This window comes from Pipra filicauda, unplaced genomic scaffold, assembly GCF_003945595.2.
Source record: "Pipra filicauda isolate LSUMZ 115617 unplaced genomic scaffold, ASM394559v2 scaffold507_size779033_pilon, whole genome shotgun sequence".
Taxonomy (NCBI): domain Eukaryota; kingdom Metazoa; phylum Chordata; class Aves; order Passeriformes; family Pipridae; genus Pipra; species Pipra filicauda.
The window spans coordinates 213,097-237,346 of NW_024104651.1; positions in this window are offsets into that span (position 1 = coordinate 213,097).

Here is a 24,250-nt window from a genome sequence, read left to right on the forward strand (position 1 = left end):
TCTTACTGTGGCTGATTGGAGATTGTTAACTTGGAGTTTTCTCCTTGGGATGCTGCCCCTTTTTGGTTTGATTTTGATCTTGAAATTGAGTTTACAGCGCACCAGCCGATGGTCTGTTTGGCATTCTGCGCTGGGCATGTATGGTGGACATCGCGGACATCTCTCCGTCGCACCAGGACATAATCGATGAGGTGCCAATGCTTAGAACGGGGGTGCATCCAGGTTGTCTTCAGACTATCTTTCTGCTGAAAGATAGTATTAGTGATGGTGAGTTGTTGCTCTGCACAGAATTCTAGCAGAAGTCGACCATTATCATTGCAGTTTCCAACACCATGCTTGCCTAATACACCTTTCCAAACTTCAAAATTCTTGCCTACTCTGGCGTTGAAATCACCAAGGATAATGATCTTATCTTCTGACAGATAAAACCTCCATTCTGAATCGATGGTCTGAACACTTTCAGACTCTATTCAGTACCAACCGCACAGTCCAAGACTCAGCAATTCAGTCCATCACACAACAACCAGTAAAATATGAATTGGATACTGCCCCCACTTTAGGAGAAACCCTCAAGGCCATACAGCAGGTGAAAATCGGCAAGGCAGCTGGGATTGATGGAATTCCACCTGAAATCTGGAAACATGGGGGCCCTGCACTCCACACCAAATTCCATGAGTTCGTGGTGCGCTGTTGGGAACTCGGCGATTCTGACCTTCGTGATGCAGTCATCATCACCTTGTATAAGAAGAAAGGAATTAAATCTGACTGCTCAAACTATCGTGGTATTACTCTGCTCTCCATTGCTGGCAAAATCCTGGCAAGAATACTCTTGAACAGACTAATACCCACTATAGCAGAAGGTATCCTTCCTGAAAGTCAGTGTGGTTTCAGAGCCAACAGCACCACAGACATGGTATTTGTCCTCAGACAACTGCAAGAGAAGTGTAGGGAACAGAACAAAGGCCTCTATGTAACCTTTGTCGACCTCACCAAGGCTTTTGACACTGTGAGCAGAAAAGGTCTGTGGCAGATTTTGGAACGTTTAGGTTGTCCCCCTAAATTCCTCAAAATGATTATCTCACTCCATGAGGATCAGCATGGCCAAGTCAGATATGGCAATGCACTTTCTGAGCCCTTTTTAATTAAGAATGGTGTGAAACAAGGCTGCGTTCTCGCTCCTACCCTATTCACCGTCTTCTTTAGCATGATGCTCCAAAGGGCCACAGCAGACCTCAATGATCAGGACGGTATCTACATTCAATACCGTACTGATGGAAGTCTATTCAATCTAAGGCGACTGAAGGCCCACACCAAGACCTTAAACCATCTTGTCCGGGAGCTGCTTTATGCTGATGACGCCGCCCTTGTTGCCCACACAGAAGCAGCTCTGCAGCGTTTAACATCCTGCTTTGCAGATGCTGCTGAGCTCTTTGGTCTGGAAGCTTAAAGAAGACAGAGGTCCTCCATCAGCCTGCACCTCAGGATGTCCCCCATCATCCCCACATCACCATTGGTCAATCAGAGCTCAAATCAGTCCAACAGTTTAATTACCTCGGTAGCCTCATCTCCTCAGATGGTAAGATTGACGGAGTAGACAACAGATTAGCAAAGGCATATAGTGCTTTTGGAAAACTCCATAAAAGAGTATGGCGTAATAAACACGGAAGAAAAGCACCAAGATCAGTGTTTACAAAGCCATAGTGTTGTCTACTCTCTTATATGGATCTGAATCATGGGTCATCTACCGCCACCACCTGCGTCTCTTAGAACGTTTCCATCAACGCTGCCTCCGAACAATTCTAAACATCCACTGGTCAGACTATGTGACCAATACATCTGTTCTAGAGCAAGCAGCTCACAAGTATCGAGGCCATGCTGATGAGAACACAGCTGCGTTGGGCAGGTATTCTCCAGGATGAAGGACCACCGCCTGATCTTGCTTTACGGTGAACTTGCCACTGGCTGCCGCATGAGAGGAGCCCCGAAGAAAAGATACAAGGACTCCCTGAAACAACATCTCAGCCTTGGCCATATTGATCACCATAACTGGTCTACTCTGGCATCAAATCGGGAGGCCTGGAGACACACCATCTATAACGCAGCTGTCTCCTTTGAAAACACACACAGGATCACCCTCGAGGAAAAAAGGCAACGCAGAAAGAACCGTGTATTGCAGAATACACCTTCTAAGGAGTCTTTCTGCTGTGCCTTTTGCAATCGGATTTGTCTGTCACGTATTGGCCTCATAAGCCACCAGCGTGCCTGCAGCAAATGTGGATAGAGCCTTCCCAAATCTTCGTTCGCGAAGCCTAGCCATGATGATGATGATGATGAGAGAAAAGTGCATATACAAATCAAAGATCTCGACTGTGCTCCTAACATGTAGATTTTCCAAGCTGTGTTGCTGTAGACATGCAAAATCATGGGTAAATAGGTACATAGTTGTGAACTGTGTATATTCATAATAATCCAAATGACTATGTACAACAAAGAAAATAGTGCTTCTGACTTCATTGAGTAAAGCAGAATAGAAACTCAACTAGTAATAAAGTGCAAGAGAGTATTATGGGTTAGGATTGATTAGATTTTCTTTTGAGATTTTTTTTTAAATGACCTTCATTTAAACTAGAAATTGAAAAAGGTCCCCTTGATTAGTGTTATTAAAACTTAAAACCAAGCCTCAAGGCTAAGAGCTAGAAACATACTGCCACAGAGGCCATCAGAGGGAAGATACTCCTTAAGGCATACCTGCCAAAAGCTGACAAATTTTTTTTCAAGAATTTCATAGAATTTCACAAAAGCAGAAAGACCATGTAGTAAATTTGAAAGGTTTAATGCAGTTCTGTCTGCTGTGGCTGGTGAATCACAACCAATCTTGGTCTTATTTTTAACTCTGATGCAGTTGCTCTTCTTACAACTGTTGTATTTACTGTAGTGCTGTTTTATGTAACCAGATTAAAAGGTATCACTTCATGATCTTATAGATGTGTCCTTATGAGGTTGTCCCTTTTATCTTAGGAGATACTTTCCTTCTGCGGAAACTTTCTACTTTCTTTTCTTCCTCAATTTGTCCTTGCAGATTATCTCTTTCAAAGAGATGTTCTATAACATAGTAAAGCCTTTTCTGTTGATCTATTAAGAAATGGGAAGATAAATGTAAATTGGGCTGAAGTGCAGAAAGCTTTGAGAAATATTATTATAAAAAACCCAGAAAAGTCACAAGCATCAGAAATGGTATTTCTCCCTCCTCCCCACTCCCAAATGATAACAGTTCTGTTTCTCTCTGCCACAGGAATCTTGCCTATAACAAAAAAAGAAAAATCTTATATTCATATTCCTTTTTTAATTTGGTCTAAGCTGAGAAGAACTATTCTATTCTCAGTTCAACATTAGAGAGTAAAGACATTCATCTATTTAGATCCATGGTTTGCATTCATGTTAACTGACAATTCTGGAATAGGTTCACAGGATTTGAGTTGAGATTCAGATACAGGATCTTGGCACATATCAGGACAACAAGACAAGATTATTTTCTTGCTTCCTCCAATTCTTATGGTTTTTACTTCAAAATAACTTACATTCCATTATTATATTTTCTGCAAGGTTGTAGCAACGGCAATATGGAGTCAGGAGCCTGCAATACCCTGCCTATGGTATTCCTTGTGTGTTTCTTATCCTCAGGCATTTCCAAGCCACACTTAAGATGATGTGACTGCAAAGAAATATTTTTTAGTACCAGGCTATTCCTAAATATACTGATAGTTTTTTGTAACTATGAAAGATATCCTCTGTGTCTCCGATCTGCGTTTGGTGAATTCACAAAAGGAATCTGATGAATCTTAATAGGGTTGTTGCTTTTAACAAACATTCAACGGTATGAGTAAGGATTACATTTTTAGGACTTTAAATTTGTACTATTTCTATGAGTAAAGATACTCTTTACTGGTTTCCCATAGCACAATATTAGCAATTTGAAAAAGTGAACAATGTGAAAATCTGGAGATGATTAACAGGAAAGATGTTTTCAGCAGAAATAAAAAAACCAAACAAATATTTCCACTAGCACTAATTAGTAGTAAAATATTGTTCCTGATAAAGTCTAATTTTAAATTTTGGGTGCAGAATAATTGTCTTGTTGTTTTAGAGAAAAAGAGACAAAATGCATCTATAAAATTCAACTGAAAAGGTTTTCCTGTGCTGCCTCATTGACTCACAATGTCTTGCTGTGCATCCTTTATGATTAGGGGTTTACGAACCATGTGGGTCACAGAATTGTTCTCAGCTTCAGTTAATTCCTCTCTGCTGAGGACCCCGAGTGCGCTGTATAGCAAATATCCTTGGGCTCTTCCACTCTGAGAGATTTCTACAGCAGTTTTGTGTGTTCACATTATAGACTTAAGCAGAAACATAATCAGCATTTCTGCTGGGGAATTCAGTTCTACTTTTTGGTGTGATTCCACCATGTCTTGAAACTTTTGACTGCACCATAAAAATATTAAGTGAAGGGGACCTGAAGACATGGGCAGCTGTTTATCTTTCTGTTGGATCTCTCTACCCAGAGAGGTGTTAGAGGGAGTTAACTTTGGACTGTGTGGTGAGCTCACTGGTAGGATGTTACTGCTAAAATCATCAGCAATAAAGAGGCCAAATTCACAAAACCCAGATTGTTAACAGGTCATTAAAGTTGACAGGAGCCATATTTATTTCTTTTGCTTCTGCTGTTTCAGACTGCCTACAGAATTCAAGTGAATGACATCCATGAGTCATTTAGGCTGTTGTTGTGCAAATCTGATTTAATCTTTAGCCTTTACTTTCCAGGTCCCTTTCTATTCCCACCACTGCTGCCACCATGACATAGACCATTGTTACCACCATGGGATGCTGTTCCCCTGTTAATTCTGTGTTGGGTTTTGGTTTGGGGTTTTGCGTTGGTTTTTTTTTTTGGTGGTTGCTGTCTGAATTGTTTCATGGGAATAGTTAATTTTAAAGCAGCCAACTTCACTCTCCATTCTTTAGGACAGACTGTGGATTCTGCACTGATTATTGCTGAAGCCATAATAACGGTTCCTTCCTTTTCTGTGTTTTTGTCCTGCTAAGGAGTGATGCAGATCTGGATAATAACATGTAACTTGTTCTGTTATTTGTCACAGGGCACACATGTACTCAAGGTTCATGCTGTTCTCCATTAGGGATTTATGTAATACTGAAAATTATAATTATGGATGTTACAGTATTCCAGTTCATTTTCCTAGAGGCAGAAATAAATGCATGCTTATAATTTAGCTTGCAATATCAAATCATGTTGATGTAGCATTAGTCCAGTGGCAATAACACAGATCCTCCCAGTTGTTGGCTTGCCAAAAAGAAGAGGAAAGCTGTTCCAATTTGATAACTTCCCTGTTTTCCCACTTGCATTGCATCACCTGGTGGCAGTCATCTCTCCTCACATGAGGCTGCTGCCTACATACATACAGCTCTAATTTAATAGCCTTATTGAAATTATCAAGGGAATAATAAGAATTTGAAAATACAAGCCCAAGTCAACTAAATGTTTTGATGGTAACTGTACGGGAAAATGAGTTCCTTCACTGAGGGGAATATCTGATTTTGGCTGAGAATGTAGAAGGTTAGTATACTTTATGGTCTGTCAGGTTGTTAGAACTAGAATCTGTTTTGATCAGAGTGAAAGAGGGGGAAAAAAACTAAAATAGAAACAACAGCAGTAAAAACAACAAACCTACAAAAAAATTCCTTTATACTTACAAACAATAGCAAAGAAGTGCTCTTCCCAAGGAAAAATTATGTCAGATGGTGTTCTTGTTGTCCCAGCCTATCAAAGCAGTATGAGCAGGCTTGGTTTTTAGAACTGTATTGGACTTTGGCACTAAAGATAATTCTCTTATTAGTTACTATTCTATCTTCTATTGGTTAAATGATTCCCTTGCTTCTCATACTAATTAGTCCCATACTCAGTCTTTCTCTTCTTTTGGTCAGTGGGTTTCTTGGGTCTATGAGTTGGTGGTCATGAGCTCCCCGTTAGAATTACCTTTTACCCAGCTGTTACTGAGTGGGGTTTGTTAGTTTCTTCCTTGTCTTGGGAGTTCTGCCAGATGCCCTTGTGGCAGTGAATTTTGTATTCTTTGTATCCGCTATCAGTAATACGACCTTCTCCCCAAGCTTTGTTAACCTCCCCCTAGATCTGAGATTATTGAAACGTGTTAAGCCCTAAACCTTAATACGGCAATTCTACTGACAAGTAATTTGTCTTTCTAACACCTGGACATCACTCTGAGGGGGACATTTTTCTAAGGAAGATGGCCATGAGTAAGACAGATTGGAAACAAGGCTTGCCTGCTGCTGCCTGCACAGGCAGTGTGAGAGAGGGCTTGCTGACAGTGTGCTGGCAGGCAGCTGTGGCTGGCCAGGTAGAGCTGAGGCTGCTCCAGCACTGACAGGAGAAGGTGCACAAACCCATGGAATCTGACCACCACTGACCAGTGCCAGGTGCTGCTAAGCAGGCTCTGTTGCAAGATCCAGACATAGCCAGAGGTTAACTGGGGCCTATGCTGGGCTCCTGGGTGTCCTCACAGCCATGACATTCAATATCTCTGTGGGAAGATGACCCTCAGAGTGAATCGTGTGAACTAGGCACATGGGAGTATTTTGTTCCCTTGAGTAACAACACCATTTAGCCCCTTGCTGAGGTTGGAACAGAGTAGGCAGGGGAGTATGCTGCCCCTCCTGGAGGTCTTCCAGCACAGCCAAATCGCTCACCATGGGCTGACGACTGCTACCTAACTATTCCCATTGGGAGGGTTTTGCTGTTATTGGAGATGAGCTGTGAACTCCTTGCTGCCAAAGTTCCTAGTGGAAGGCTACTTGGTGGAAAACATGGGACAGTCTGCCTCTTTCCTCCTTATCTTAGTCCTGTCCTTCAAATGTGACTGCCTCCCTCTGTTCTGCTGATTGCTGCAATTGTGTTTGACAAGTATGGATTTTGGTGAAATAGATACAAGTTGTTATCTTATGTTTACCTTCATTTTCTTCTGTTGTACTGTTCTATGGGGCACTAGTCCCACTGTTAACTAGGTAATTTTATCTGAGAGTATCTTCAAACCAGAGCAGAGGGGCTGTTGGCAGCTCCAGCTGAGGCTGCGCCTGGCCTAGGTTCCCCTCCTGCCATGAAACAATTTAAGTGGCTTCCTGTGACTCATTACCCGAGGTGAATCAATATGTACTTCTATGTGTGAGAATTAGTGAAAATTGGTCTCTAATGGATTTGTAACTTATGATTACATCCTCTTATGTCTACTGAAGTACAAACACTAAATGAAAGTTCTTGTGCAACCGATGTCCTGAAAATCCTTCTGTGCAGACTTTCCACTAAGGATGACTGCATGTTACAGCTTGTCCTTTAGTGGAGCCACTGATCAGGGTCTCTTTTTCTTACCAGTTTTCTAGTTCTGTGAAACTTAAGGATATAATGACCTTGGAGATTTTTATCCTATTTAATGTGTTTTAAATTGTCTAGTAGGTTTAAAGATAACTGGGGGATGGAATGGTAAATTATCACATGCAGATGTAGTGTAATTGCATGAGATTTGCTTCTTCAAGAAACCAGGTTAGAAAGAGGTGAGAGAGGTTTCCTGCAGAAAGATTGCCTAGACTGTGGGTACTAGAGGTCTGGAGAATGAGGCTGTTTGTAAATAGAAACTAAAATCCAGTAAACAAGTATGCTTGAACTCTGCACAGCCCAAGATTTCATTGACAGAGGAGATTTGGAAAGGCAGTGTCTTATTGCTAAAGCTTTACTGACTAGGTTGGGACACTCTGAACATAACAAAGAAAATAAATTAAAATTTACTCATAACTGGCAGTTGCAGCTCAGGAAAGAACAATGACAAGTCATGACTGTTTTGGCAATTCCTTGTAATCCATTAGCTTATTTTTAACAGAGGCCAAAAAAAGGTTTTTTAAAAAAATTAAAATCTAGACCTTCATCAAGAAGGATTTTAAGGACAAAATGATGTGCATAAATTTTCTATTGTGTAAGATCTTTGTCCATTCTCATCTTAAGCACAGTGTGCAGTTTTGGCCTCCTGACCCAAAGGGGGATGTAGTACCATTGCAGAAAGAAAGAGAGGGAAGGACAACTAAAATGATAAAGTGGCTGAAACAGACTGAGGATGAACTGACAAAGATCCGAGTTTCTTCAGCTTGGAGAAAAGGTTGAGGGGTGTGGTGACCAAAGCTTTCACAATCATGAAGGCAACACATTAGAGTTATTGGAACTGTCATTCATCAATTCCAAATTACAAGTATTGAAGGACACTAGAAAAAAATGGCAGTAGATATAAATTCAAGCACTCAAAGGAAAGTATTTTAGACTGTGTGTTGCAAACTTTAGGCATTTACTAGTACATGACAGAGTGAAGATGGATAGTATTGGTACGTTCAAGAGAATTGCATGAACTTATGAGAAACAGCTCCATAGATGGATAGTAAAAGCATTGGGGAGGTTAGTACTGTCCATCATTTCTAATTCATGAAGTCTGGATGCTGGATGAGGGAATAGATTGTAGACAGTGTGCCTGTGGTACTCCTGAAAAGCTCCTCTTACTGCTCTGTTGCAGAGACAGCCCTGGGTTTGATGAACCATTGGTCTGAACCTGTAGGACACTCCTTAAGTTCCTGTTGTGTCTTGAGCCTGCATGTGAGGCAAAAACTAATGTGTAGATTGGAAGTGATGGTGTGTAAAACAATAGTCACATTCCATAGTTTTATCTGGTCTGGGTCAAAGGCAATAATCAGTTGCTCCTAAATGTCAGTCTGCTATGATTATAAAGCCAGGAGGCAATCACTGAAACCACGTTAGGATTACTGCTTGAAGAATAGATTAAAGATTTTTGTCAGTCTGCCTTTGCATGTTTTGCAGACCTGCACATTTAACCATGGTTAATGGTGGAACTAAGTGTGGAAGACAGATGCTGGTGACAATTTTGTTTTACAGTGAAACCTATGAATTTGCTTAAGCATACACTGTTAACTAGATTTTCTTCTTTGACAACTGTCTTATAAGATAGCTTAGCTAAATGATGAAGCATGTAGAACAAAGTGACTGATTTGAGAGAGAGGAGAGAATTGTATTTATGTGCTGATAAGCATAATTAGTACAATACATTTCATATGTGTGATCATAACACTCTAAACTCAAAGTAAAAATGCCTGATAGTTTGGGAGTGGCAAGCAATTTTTGAAGTATTTTCTAAACGATATTGCAAGAAGTAGCAACAAAATAAGAACTAATTTTTAAGTCAGGTGCGTAAATAAAAGAAGAAAATAAATTAAAAAAGAAAAGCTGTGTTCTTACATTATAGCTCTCAAGACAGCATTATTTTCTCAAAGATAGCAAGAATAACAACAGCAAAACCTTCTTTATGTACGTTGTACATTACAAGGTGTTGCTTTGGCTGTCTTAAATCATGTTAATTCTTTTATGTTTTTCATCACAATGAGTTTTTCATTAGCTTCAATGACCACAGTAAGCTGCATTTTAAATGACATGAAAGACTAAAATACTTTGGAAACTTCAGTGGGTACAAGTCTGTAAGTATTTATTGGCTAGTACTTTGAATGTTTTTCGGGCACAAGAAAGTCCTTTGTCTTTTTACAGAACCAGATACTTCACAAGTGTTGAGCTTTTTTTGTCCCAGTCAGTGAAACTTTTCATGGAGTAAATTAAGTCTTGGAGAAACGTGTTCTTTCAAAAACAGCTGTTCTCTCTGCAAATGTTAGTTCTCCAACTGTTCTTCAGTCCATTTTAGGGCCAAACTAAGCTAGCTTTACACTCAGCTTGGTTCTTAATTCTGTGAATCATTCATTATAATGGGATGTTACTAATGTAAATAAGGACACAGATCAGAAGGGAAGCATATGGTTGTTGCTCTATTTTCTTTTTTTTTTAAAGTGTGTATCTTGTGGAAGAAGTGAAGTAAAGAATAAGAACAAAGAAAGACTGAGAAATAGAAATATGAGAAAAACCTGTATAAAAGATGCTTCAGCGAATCATTGGGGGGGAGGGGAAAGAAATAATTTAACTATGATAGGGGATTTTTTATCATACAGGTGAAAGTACCTGTAAGTCTAGTGGTATCATGAGGAGTAAAGTAAGTGGTTAACGTTGTTTCTGAGATGACATGAAAAAACATAGGACATAAAGAGATAACTAACAGACAGAGGCCAAAAAAGATTAAGGACTGGATTCTGACTGAGAGGACTTCAGTTACAGCAGGGACAAGTAATTCCTACTGTTAGACCAGCCTGAAAGTCTTCAAAGAACAGGTAACTCCTTACTTTCCTTGAGACACCAGGGTCATGCCAGATCCTGGCATGCCTGTTGCCTTCATGATTTTCCTTAAATCCAGGTGCTGTACATCAGGCATGGTCTATAGATCTGGTCCAAAGTATGCAGAGGTGATCAGTGTGGCCAGAGGTGGCAGAGGCTGATCAGTCTGTTCCTAGGCCTGTTTGCTGATAGTGTTGATAAGTGAAAATTGAGTTAACTCCCCAGGGCAGCAAGTCAGCACAAAAGGATTAATTAAATATCATATTATTTCTACCAAGAGAAACATGTTTACTGTCCCGACCAAACCTCTTTTGTTCTTAGCATTCACATTAGCAGTGAGAATCAATCTTCTCTACCGAGAGTCCCTGTGACTGGTACAAAGGCTGTCCCCCTGCCCCTCTCCTGCTGCAGGTATAGCAGCTTGGGTGGGCAAATACAGCAGGGGACTTGAATGGTCCATCACATGGTCCATGTGACATAAGGTTTTGAGAAGTCTGTCCTTACACTGAGAGTTGGGGGGGGCTGCAGCCAGGCCCAGGGATGTTGATGGTGGTGATTTCAGAGAAGTGTGTGTGCTCCAGGCTGTTTGTATGGGGTTATTGTGCTGTCTGTGAGGGCCTGGGACATCAAGTCCCAAGGGTTTCCTCCGCTTGGTGAGTTATTCATGAATGTGCTCTGCTTTTACCATGCAGGCAAGTTGTGCTACACAGAGGACAGGATAGAACTGGCTGAGGAAGGATTGTAGTAGGGAAAGGAAATCATGTTCTCTGCCTGTAGATGACTCTTCCTAAAGTTAATGGTCTCACTGAAACTACCACTGGCAAGCAGCAAGCAGAAGTTCAGCTTGGGTCCCATAGGAGGTGATGAGTGGGGAGCAGGGAAAGCAACCACAGAAACATCAGACAGCAAAGTAAATGAAGAGCCATGCTGGGACATTGCTGTGGCAGTTTATGGAGAATAGTAGGAAAATACATACTGCCAGTAACCACAAAAAGATGTGAAATAGATGAGGACTGAACAGAGATAAGGAGGCTTGAAAACATTAAAAGTAATCGTGGTTGAATGGCCTGACTATATAACATTTTGGACTGCTCAACTGGTAACTAATAAGAAGCAGAGAAATAGACTTTGAAAGTTTAAAAGCTCTGCCTAATGGTGAAAGGAAGCAGAGACACAGATGGATAGAGATAGGGTTAATATGGAATGAGTTAAGAACAGTTGAGCATGCTTCCAATCTGAGTAAGGAAAAAGAACTGGAAGAGGATGAGACAGCAACAGTGAGATTGAGAAGACAAAAACAATAATTTAGTAACTTGATGGTAAAAAACAGATTGAAGCGATCAACTGGATTAGAATTAGCAGTGTTGTAATTGATGAAGCCTTGTTCAGTAAATAAAGCTTCTAATTCAAACCTCCAATAGCATTAACAAGTTCTTTTCCTATCTCTGATATTTTTAGTAAGTATTTAGTTTATATTTACTGCACCATTAATGTAGGGCAAGTGTCAGAAAAGGCAAGACACTAACTATCTGGAAGTAAAAGTGATTTTTGTGTTTCTCCTTTGATTGTTGTTCATATTATCTCTTCAGTCTTAACAGTCTTAAAACGTCTGTCCAGAGGTATCCTTCATCCTTTGAAGGTCTGCAAGCTGCCATGTGTGTTTCTGTTACAGAGAACAGTCCTCTGTCTCTGTATGTTCCCATGTTCCTCACAAAAGGGAAATTTCAGGCATGCTGAGTATGACTTAGTAGTTTCTCACCATGGGGACATAATATCTCAAGGTAAAAAGGACTTTTATCACAGAAAGAATAGAAATTATGACACAGGGTGGTTTTACATGTAATGTAAACCAGTCGATTAATTTATTTACTTGTACAGATCAAGTTAAAAGGCAAAATTTCACCCATTTCACAGGTAGAATCGATTTCTCTGTGAATCAGTGCATTCAGGCATCCAGAAGAACTAAAGGTATAATCCCAACCCCATCTAATCTACAGGCTGCTGAATCCTATTGAATTCAGTTGACTTTATATAAGAGTGTCAACTGGAAAGATAAAGTTTTAAAATAATTCCTCTTGATAATAAATTTTCTGGTGAATATTAATCGTAGTGTTGCTTTGCTCAGACATTGCATTGGCTTTGCATAGCTGTGGGGCAGACATGAAAAACGTCATCAGTTTTTATTCTGCTTGGTTTTATGGCTACAACCAACTCTTATCCAAATTATTTGGGGTTTTGGCATTAATATTTAAGGCTGTGAAGCCAACCTGAGTACTGATGTTTTGTGTAAGGTTCTGCATTTTGCAGAAGCCTGGCATGTCTGATGAGTATGTATCTATTCACTCACGCAGTTACCTCAGTATCATCATGAGATGAAGGTTTTATGTACATGAAAATGCATACAGATGAGTTTTTTGTTCCAGAGATCAATGATGGGTTTTAGGCAGACAAGTGAAACAGAACTTTGCCAGAATATATTGCTTTGTGAGTGTTTAAGCATCCTAGCTGTGATATGGACAATATCTGTCATTGTATCCTGGGTAGCATGAACACATTGGTGATATTTATTAAAGATACATCTAAATCACAATTTTTGCTTCCACTTTTGAGTGAAATTCAAATACAGAACATTAAATATGGTGAAATCATAGCAGTTATTCAGACTCTAAAAATCTGAAAAATGTGTAGTTCAGTAGAGGTTTGAGAAAAATTTTGTTTGAGTTGTTCTCTTTGGTCACATAAGCAGTTCAGGATTGGAGGAGAGAAAGAGAAGAGAAAGAGAAACAGGAAAGGATGGGAAAGCTACAAAAGTGAAACATGATGTATTTATGAAGGTTAATACTGACTTTTGAAATGCTCTTTACTTGCGTTATCCTTTGGGGTCTTGAACTTTAAATTTCAAAGTATAATCGGCATATATTTTAGTCTTAAAATTTGCAGAGAGCATGGAGAATAAAGTACAGAAAGAAGACCATGAGTTGTATGCATTTTTCTGGGGAAGAAGCCACTAAGAAGAAAAACTAAATAGAAAATGCACAGAACAAATAAGAAATAACCCCAACCCAATATGTTGCAGGTACCTTCTCCATTCACCTCACTGTAACATTATAAGGGAAAGAAAGACTACATAAATCCTGCTGCCATCCCTACTCAGCTGTAGCCATCATGGAAAGTGTTACGAACAGGATTCTGGTCCCTGTGATCACACTGGGAACTGCTGTACATGTTACTTCACCTCCTCTTTCTCCAGTCTTTGCTCAACCAAAAGGAGAACTTTCAAGTCTCTGCAGATTGAGTGCCCAGCACCAAGTAGACCACTTGATGTGTTGCAAAATGGAGCTTCAGGAAAGGAAGAGTACTGATAGTAGACGTGACCAAAATGAAAGCTAAGAGATAAAATCCAGGGAAGGTGATCATTATGTATTTCTACATTACATATAAAATAGGCAATACATTTATTTAGCTATGACATGAATTCAGTGGATCCTGTTTTAGAGGCTGATTAATGAAGCACATAAAACTGGAAGGAGCATTATGGATCTCTTGTCATTGTGGTGCTGTGACATGTTGTGTTGGGTTTCTGTAAGTGGCCATAAAAATAAGAAAGAATACCCTCTGTAAAGGAAGGAGATGCTTTTAAAATGGTATTTGGTAAGCCTAAGACAGTTATCTGTGCAAATGGATTCAGTTAGAAGTGCACCCAAGTAATCTCAGAAAAAATGATCTTGTGTGGTTGGATAAAATGTCTTTAATGTAAAAATTTAGTTTAAAAATTTCTTTAATTTAAAAGTCTCTGTAAGTTATATAGGAGTTTATAAGTTTATAATTAATATTTCTTTAAGTTGCTTTACTGATGAATTTTCAGCACTTCTTTGTTTGAGACAGCAGGTAGATAACAGATCCGAAAAGAGAAAAGTGTATTCCTCTATACACTTTTATTCAGTGGTTAGGTCATTCACTTGGGGTATGGAAGAACTGCCTAAGGCTATCTGCAGTTATATTAGAGTGTACCAATTAGTGGTTTCAGCAATTTATTTTGGTTAAATAAGCTAAAATCGGTACTTTAACTGCATGTTGAGCAGGAGTATACTTTGGAACTCAACAGAAGTGTGGAGCTGAAGGTACATCAAAGCACTCTGAAATCTGTGTTTAGTGGAGGACAGCGCTCCCATCCCTCATTTGGAGTCTTCTGGCCAGAGGCAGTGGCGTCAACCTGGTGGCTCCAGTGACCTTAGAGCTGAGTAGGATTTCATTTACAGATTGGTCTGTCTGAAATAAAACAGTTCCTTGTTATTATTGTCAGGATTTGTCAAGGAAATAATTCAGTTTGAATCTAACTGAACTGAGGTTTGTAAAACTTGTTTGTAGGCTAGTACTTGTTGACGCACCCATTGCATCAATTTAAATCCAATCAAATTTGGCCTCTCACACAATCTCACAGGTAAGTATTGTGCCGTTGTCTCCAAGCTGGTACTTGGTGCTTGCAGGTGAGTCACCCCTTGCAGCCCTGTATTTCCAGGTTAAACATCCAGCTCTCTGTCCTTGACTTCAGACTTCAGACACCATTTTCCCATGCCTTCTGGAATTGAGCTGGCTCATGCAGAGTTAACTTGAATGTGACCATACTCACTTTTGCAGAGAATTCTTGTAAAGCGGAAGTGTCTTGAAGTTTTTGTTTTTCTGTAAAAGAAGGGTTTGCATTCTTTTATAGGTGTGAGTCCTAAGCTAGGTACTATTTGAAATAATTTGTAAACAAAGAAATTTTTAGTCCTGGACACTCTTTTGGTAATTGATTTATAGTATATTTTGTCAGTGCACTTACCTCGGGTGACTATTTAGAATAATAAAATAATATTGTCATTGCTTCATGTTTTTGTAGCCAGGTTCATGTTGTCTTATGGTATTACAGGAAGAATGTAAACAAAGTCCTGCCTTGCACTTGGAACTCTTCTGCTTGGGTGTGAGTAAAAGGAACCCTAGGAAAGTTGGTAATGCCACAAATGACTTAATTTAGAGGTATAAAGTCTGCAAGTTATGAAATAGATGTATTTTTGCTCTGTGAGGAATTTTAAGACTCCATAAATAACTAACACAAGTTATAAATAATAAAATCAAGTAAGTACATTTCTGTATGATGACATTGATTTTAGTGGCTTTTTGACATTAAACAACCGTGTGAATTAAAACCAAAGTGCTTATGCTCAGGTTTTCTCCACTTTCTTGCCAAATTTTTGAGTGCTTTTTAAGTGAACGTGACAAACTAATAATTTTCTTGTGAAATATACAAAAAGTATATGCAATTTGAGAAGAAATTGGAAAAAAAATCTCTCTTTTAGAGAAATAGTACATAATGATTAAAAGCCCAAGAAAATTAAAGAAAAGACTATTCAGTGACTTCTTCAGGCTTTTGGTGAGACCCTTCTGTTGATGGTTAATCTATGCAGGATTGCAAAGGGTAAAATAATTCTTTCCTCAACATGCACAAAATGAGGAGTGAATATTAAAATGCATAGTGTCACCCCAGTAACTCTTTTCTCAGGTGTCACGTACAATTCACTTGTCAATAAGCGGATGTGACACACAATGCAACATTTAAATGGTGTAACGCGACCTTAAACAGTACCCAGAACTACATTTCCTCTTCCTCATTATAATTTAATTAAATATGGATGGCCAGTTTTGTTTACATCATGCTTTTATACCGTTAAAAATAATTTGAGCTTATGAATATTGTTAGTGAAATAGCTGGAGCAGCAAGTTGGTGATTAGTGTCAACTTCCCTGGTGACCCAAGAAACATGACATAAATAAATTAATTTGTAATTGTCAGTCGAGCTGTATTGCTGGGCTGGAATGCATTTAATTTAGCTAAAACTAATTGAATGACCCCAAAACATTTTACTGTATGTACCCTATGTTCTTATGAACCTTATGTGTATTGTAATGAGTTGTGTGAACTGAGCTGTATAGACAGTGCATTATAGAAAAAAAAATCTGTAAACATTATGCAATGCATAGCTTTAGGTACAAGTCTGAGCCCAGGAACATTGCTTTTGATGTTGTCTTAATTGCTCTCCTGTCTCCTAGCTACATTACATATTTTAGTTCTTCTCTGATTCGTAAATTTCTTGAGATTTGTATCTCAGTTCTTAAATTACTAAATGGAATAAAAATTAAAAAACACTGAAAATATATTACAGAAAATACAGTTATACTAGCAGTTGTAACTACCTGTCATATATTTTTTCTCATACCTAGTTCTCTTCATAATTTTGCAGGAGATCCAATCTCAATACATAGATTTAAGTGGTATCACAGAAGAATTTGAAATGCATGGAAAAAAAAGGAACACAAAGCAAATCAGAAGAAATTCTAAAACCATAAAATTGTTCTTTGAAAAAGAAGCATTTTTACTGGGCAGATGAAAGCAGTGATATAACCGAGAGTAGTTTGTAATACAGAATATCATTCAACTTCCTCTAGGGTGGCACTCCAGACATCATTGTATGTGGAAGCATATGTATTGATTGTACTAAGTTAATTAAATATATTGTCCCGTGTTACAAAATGTGCGGTAAATAATGATGAAAGAAAGATGAATTTTGAAAAGGGAATCCCACTTTCAGTGTTGTTGAAGAATTATTTTCTCAGCTAGCAAAGGAAACACTGTGCATCAACCATAAATCTCATAGTCATCAATAAAGTTACTTAAATAAGAAACAGTTGTCTGTCCATCTTAGAATAGCTTCTAACAAGCTAAGTGACTTTTACAGATCATTCTTTGCTCTTAAGTAACCTAATTCCTGGGGAGCTGGCTAGATTCTAATAGACTCCTTAGATATCAGAGACGTGCTGTTAGCTGGCATGTCAGGGTGGAGTACACTTCTAGCCAAGAAGTTGCGAAGAACTTCTGTGATATAAGATATAAGATGCTTCTTGTGAGAAGTAAAAGAAAAAATGAAGAAAAAATGTGGAAAAAAAAGAAGAGAATATGGGAGTGGTTTATCATGGGATTTTGGTGATGTTTTGGGTTTGGGTTTTTTTAAGCAAAGAAAATAAATTGAAGTAGAAAAAGCATTTATTTGAAAGGGAGAATGTATTTTGGAGAAACAGAAAGGAAGGTATAAATAAATTGCTGTCATTATCACATACTGATATTGTTTGAAAGGGACCTTTCAAAGATTCTGTGTGAAGATTCTGTTTGAAGGTCCAACCCTCAGACAAAGAAGGAAAAACTAAGGTGAAGTTGCTTTAGCTTTGTCTAATTGAGGTTTCAATGTCTCTAGGGATGGAGATTCCACAGAATCTCTTGGCAACTGTGCTGGTGTGTAAGTAACCTCATGGTTTGTTTCTTAGTACTTGATACATTCTCTCAGCTCTCCTTGGCTGCCATGTGCTGCAGCTCCCCACTCATCTTGGTGACCATCTATCAGACTTGCTTCAATATGTCAATGTCTTTCTTACCTGGGGATACCAAAACTGAACATGGTACTCCAGGTGCAGTCTCACAGGCATTGACTAAAAGGGAGTAATCCCCTCCCTTGCCATTTGGTTGCTAAACCAGCCTGGCCCATGTTTGGCCCTTTTCAACACAAGGGCATATTGGTAACAAATGTTCAACTTGTCAGCTTCGCTCTTCTACAGAGCACCTGCCTAGTCAGTGGGTACCCAGGCTGAGGTTTTTCCCTCTTGGCTGCAGGATTTTTGCTTTGCCATTGGTTTATTGCTGCTGAACTTCTTAAGGCTCATGTTAGGCCTTTTCTCTAGCCTTAAGATGTGCCAGAAGAGCAGCATGGCCCTCAAGGCTGATGATCACTCCCCTGATCACTCCCCTTGACAAATATGGTTGATGACTCGTGCTTACCTGAATGCTCAGTTATTTCTCCTCTTTTAACTTAGTCCTGTATATTTAAAATGTCTCATTCTTTTACTCTGCATGATGAACTAAAAAAAAAAAAATCAAACTCCAACCTCCACCCACCCACAAACTCCCACCACTTTGTTCTTAATGTTCTTCATTAAGCTTCCTCTGGGAAAATCTATGGTGACTTTCTGTAGATGTCTCTTTTTTTACCTGTAGCTGCCCATCACGGTAGAGATGCTAGGCCTAGAAGAAGTAATATTTGTTATTAACATAACTGGACTGGTTTTTCAGAGATAACAAGGCAAGCATGATAAAGCTGTGCAGGCTTTTGAATTGAAAACAGGAAAAAAAACTTTTCACTCTGGGATACACTGTATCCTTTTCGATGGCATCTTAGCTCTAGTTTCAGAATAGGGAAACAAGCTGGTGGATGCACTGAGCCCTGCATGCCACCTGAGGTTTGTGCATGTGAACCATCACTTACAGTAAATCATGTGACATAAGTTCAGTCATGGATACTTTGGGTTTGTTGGGTTTTTTTTCGGTCAATGAGGTCTCAATAAATACCACGCGCTATTTGCACCCTTTCTAACTGAAGTATCATGTTTTGCTTTGGTAGGCTAATACAGCTGTATTGGGTCTGGCTGAGCTGGAGTTCATTTCCCCACAGTAGCCCTCACAATGCTGTGCTTTGCACTGGTAGCTAGAAGGGTGTTGATAACACACCACTGTTTTGGCTACTGCTGAGCACAGCATCAGCACTGTAACATTCCTTCTGGGAGGGGACACAAGTAGGCCAGCTGACCCAAACTAATCAAAGGGATATTCCATACCATATGACATCAGCTCAGATATAAAAGCTAAGGAAAGGAGCAGGAAGGGGTGTATTCATTGTCTCCAATGTCTACCTATTAAACCATTATGCGTTGCTGAAGCCCTGCTTCTCTGAAGTGGTTGGCCATCGCTGATGGGAAGTAGAGAATAAACCTTGTTATTTTTTGCTTTGCTTTTGCATGCACAATCTTTTCCTTTGCTTTTGCTTTAATAAACTGCCTTATCTCAACCCATGAGTTGTTTTTCATCTTACTCTCTCCCCTGTTCAGCTGGGAAGGGGAGCGATAGAGCAGCTGGGTGGGTACCTGACATCCATCCAATGTCAACCCACCACAACAGCATACTGCTCTTTGGGGACTGGCAGTGGGACTCAGTGCTGGCCTCTGCCAGTTTCTTTGGTTTGTTTATGAGAGAATGGACAGAGTCATTTGTTTGTAGGAAAAATGTAAAGTTTTTATTATTTTACACTGCTTTTCCTTCCCTGTTCTGACAATAATTTCCTTCAAGCAAACTGAAGCAGGTTACCTTCCACCTCTTGTTCAAACTTCTCACTCTAATCTGCCCGACTGCCTGCAGCTGGTTAGAGGATGCCACAGGAACCTCACCGCTGACAGTGGTGTGGTATGGCTGACACAAACCTTTATGTCATGACCAAAATGGGTCTCTGCTGTCCAGCCACATGCAAGTGCTCACTTCTCTTTCAGGTCCATCACTGACGTTGTTGCATTCCTTACACTGTCAGTAACTACACCTCTCCTGCTGAAGCTGTTGGTATGTGAGCTACTGAAATTAAATCAGATGTGACAGCATAGGCTGCAGTCTCAGTTCTTACCGCAGTGCAGGTACTCCTTCCAGGTAGAATACAATATCCACGCTGGGGACTCGTATGCAATAGCTGGGGTGTATTATTCATGTCCTAGTTTATTTTGTGCGGCTTTCTAGTTTAAGTAAACTGTAAGAAACTGCAGATGCAGGTCTATTTAGTGACTTCAGTTGCAAACAGGTTATTCTGAGACTAGCACAGCACCCAAAGCAGCACAAGACTTTGGTCTTGTTTGCATGGGGTTAGTGCAGGCTGGATTTATGTGACTTTATATTAGATTAGGTACTTATGACTAGTTCCTGCTGTTGCATATACTTCTTCCACAGTAAGACTGGTTTAAAGTCAAATCACTTTAACACATTTTTGAAGAAAAGTAAGGTACTTCAGAAAAGACATTCTTAATTTCCAGTAGGTCTGTCCTATGGGGAATTGGTGAAATATGCAGCCATTCCAAAATAATCTGTGTGAAAATGGTCTTCTCTTTATTTCAAATAGTGCATTTAAGAGAATGGGTGACGTGTTTGTGCCACTATGCATGCACCTTCCTAATTAAACCCAAAAAAGCCTGATTTGTAGATGTTTATTTTCTCCTAACTTGGTAGGAAGAGCTAACTTTTTAACCAGCCTTCTCACTGTCCCTTTTGAACCATACTGTAACCATCCCCAGTGGGGCTGTTAGAGATTTGTGTTGTTTAGAATATTGTTTAGGTGTTACACAGGAGGAATTGGCATGCATGAGGAGGAAGCTGTTGCTGAAGCATTTGTACTCCAGTAATCCTCCATCAGCAAATCTGATTTGTATAAACCTGGGTGCCAGCGAGCTTCAACTGTGAAAGTTTTTCCCAAACCAAAGTGCTGCACAGATGAGAAAGGACTGAATGGTCCTAAAGCAGATAAGCTAATGAGGGATTCGAGTGAACCCTGTAACTGCATAGCCAGCAATATACCACACCATGTCTTAGCTCTGCTTGCTCATTTATGCTTCTGTTTGTGTTGACTAGTCTTGCTATGGAACTAATGATGCTTATGTGGTATCATACTGTTATCTTTGTCAGAGTCATGGTCAGAACAGAAGCCGCACACCTAAAATGTATTTACTGCATCCCTACCTGGTAAACAAAGTAATTCCTGAGTCAAGAGGGAGTTTAAAAGATGGCTACATCCTGTCCCAGTAAGACAGATGTGACATCAGTTAGCAAGGTAGATTTATTTACTATTTATTTTGTCTGAGCACAGTCTTCTTCATAATTGATTCGAAATACTGTTATATTGCTCAATCTTTTTTTCTTTAAGTTTTCTTTCTTTTTAGAAAGTAAAAACATAATTTCTCATCTTTGAATGTAGTCTTAACTTAAAATCTAATCCTCCCTGTTCAGGTGAGTTACACCTGGGGATTCCTAATAATCAAAGCAGAATCTCTCCAGTATGTCTATTTTAAAACCTCCGGTCTTGGTTCTGATATTTATTTTTATTGCAGCCAATGGTGTTTATATCATAGCTAATTTTCCAAATACATAATTAACTGGAAAAAACCCACTTTAAGGCCTTTTCATATAATTTACACTGTAAAAGCTAGCAACTTTCCGCTTGCCCCATCCCCCCCCCAAAAAAAACCCCAAACAACCCTTGTACATGCAGTTCTGCTTGGTGGTGCTTTATTTGTATTACGACTTTGCCTAATTTGAGGATTGACTATTTTACTGAGCATAGCTTCACAGAGAATAGTGCTGCTTGAATGAAGCAAATTGATAAATGTCACCAAATGGATGTGATTCCTAAACAGTTTTATAGCCAGTTTAAACCAAGTATTTGATAAGGTACCAGAAATCATATGGCCTAAATATTCAGAATCAAAGAATATCCATAACCTTTGTAGCTTGCTTGAATTCTGTTTTTAGTGAGAATCTAAGTCCAGTACAATTACAGTCGTACTTTAGAAAACATCATTTTAAGTGCAATGTACAGAGTTGGCCAAGGCTTTGAAGTGCACTTGTCTAGATGTTCACTTATTAATTGACTGCCCAAAGACTATGAACAAAATGTCTTTTAAACCCAAAAGAGTCAACTTTTAGAATATTATTTTCTCAGAAGTTTTTAGAATATTATTTTATTAAAATATTATTTTTATTAGAATATTGCTTAGGAATAACCGTTAAAGAGAGTGAAAATGTAAACAGGTAGAAGAAATTAGAAATAAGGTGAATTCATCAGTAACTCTTCCCTTGCCTGCTCTGCAGATGAATGTTGGAAGTATCTACGATGAAGAGGAAAAGTTCAAAGAACGGAGACAAAGACTACAAGACAACTTGATGGAGAATAATGAAGAAGAGAGTGTGCTGTGAACAAATTAGATGCATTGTCACCTGAACAAAGACTGTTCCGTTAAAGAATCATTGTTAATGCATGTTTAATTATGTTGAGCCCTCATATTTTCGTCTATTGTTATAGTTTTCTTCCCCTCGTGTTTAATTGCTGTTCTCCCATTGGTTGCATTCTGTCGCAGTGCAGGATCCCCATATTTGGTTGTTTCCTCTCCCCTTTCCCCATATTTGGGTAAGACTCCTCCCATGCTCTCCCTTTTAAGGCTTGTACCCGCCTTCCCTTTCCTTATTTGGTAAGTCTCTGCCCCCAGTTCCAGAATCTTCCTTTCTTGCCCTATAAATAGGGGGAGCCATCTTTAATAAAGCAGACCTACATTCCTCCTTGAACCCTGTAGGTTGGGGCGTCATTCATTTCAAACTGCGACAGATGAATCCTTGCTTTCAGTCTTTGCTTCTGTGAGTTTGGTGGTGGTGTTGATTACAGCATATTTTTGGAGTGTCCATAGTGTTTAAAAAGATTTTTTTTCAAAAATTTTATTCTACATTCAAAGATGTCTGATGCTTCACAGCTCTTCTTTTACAGATGCCAATTACTGCAACACTGTACCCGATTACTGTAACACTGTACCCACTGTCTTTTTTCAGTAAACTGTCCATTGCAACCTGGAGACCACTGTCCCTGAATACAGTTCATTGTATTTTAAAAAATAAGCTCCTTCCCCTCTGTGTTCTGCTGCATTGCCATGAGACCATTCAGTTGTTCTTAAATTAATATGTATATAGCCTGAGAGTAAAAATTAAAAAAATAGTGTCTGTCATAGTAAAATTATTAGAATTTGAGATATCTTTAATACAGTATGCAGTTGTAAATCCCTTGGTTTTTTTCTGTCAATTTTATAGATCTAACATATTAAAACACAGTATCAATAGGATTCAAGTTTTTTCCTTCTGGACTGAAACAGAAATAAAGGACTGTAGTATTTGTCATCTCTGATAAATACTCTGCACTAGATTTTCAAATCTGAGTATTTTTTTTGTCAATTTAGATGAACTGAGATTTAAAAAAAATAATTTAAGCACTTGTGTTTCTATTCAGAGTTGCACTGTCCGACCCCAACAGCTGGACAGACAAGGTTACTTTGGATCCTTCTTATACTGATTTCAAAGGAAAACATTATTCTCAAACTTTCAGATGGCTTTTCTTCTAATAAATTAATTATATTTTCTAGGTGCATGTCGTTCCTTATTGCACTGAAATCCGTATGTTTGTTTTTGGATAGGGCTACTTGGCCCATGCAAGTCTAGCGATTTTGGGCCACCTTTATTATGGAAAAGGTCAGTTTTTCACTGAAACCAATGTCTGTCATGAAAATGGATCAGCCTTTCTACCACAGTCTGGTCCTTTTGTTTATGGCTGTTGCATATTTGCGTCTAGATTTATTTTTTTTTTTTTTAATCACCTTGTTGTGGTTTAAACCCAGCCAGTAAATAAACCCCACACAATTGCTCACTCGCTCTGCCACCAGTGGGATCTGGGAGAGAAGCAGAAGGGTAAAAGCTAGAAAACTCATGGGTTGAGATAAAGTTTAACAGGTAAAGCAAAAGCTGCACACACAAACAAAGCAAAACAAATAATTCATTCACTGCTTCCCATGGGCAAGCAGGTTTTCAGCCATTTCCAGGAGAGCAGGCCCCCATCATATGTAATGGTGACTTGGGAAGACAAATGCCATCACTACCAACGTCCCCTGCTTCTTCCTTTTTCTTCCCACTTTCTATACTGAGCATGATGCCATATGGTATGCAATATCCCTTTGGTTAGCTGGGGTCACCTGTCCTGACTGTGGCTACTCCCAAGCTTCCGTACATCCCTAGTCCCTTACCGGCGTGGCAGTACAAAAAGCAGAAAAGGACTTGGCTCTGTGTAAGCCTTGCTCAGCAGTAACAAAAACACCTCTATATTATCAGCCGTGTGTCCAGCACAAATCCAAAACACAGCCCCATACTAGTCACTGTGAATAAAATTAATTCTACCCCACCCCAAACCAACACGCACCTTTACTG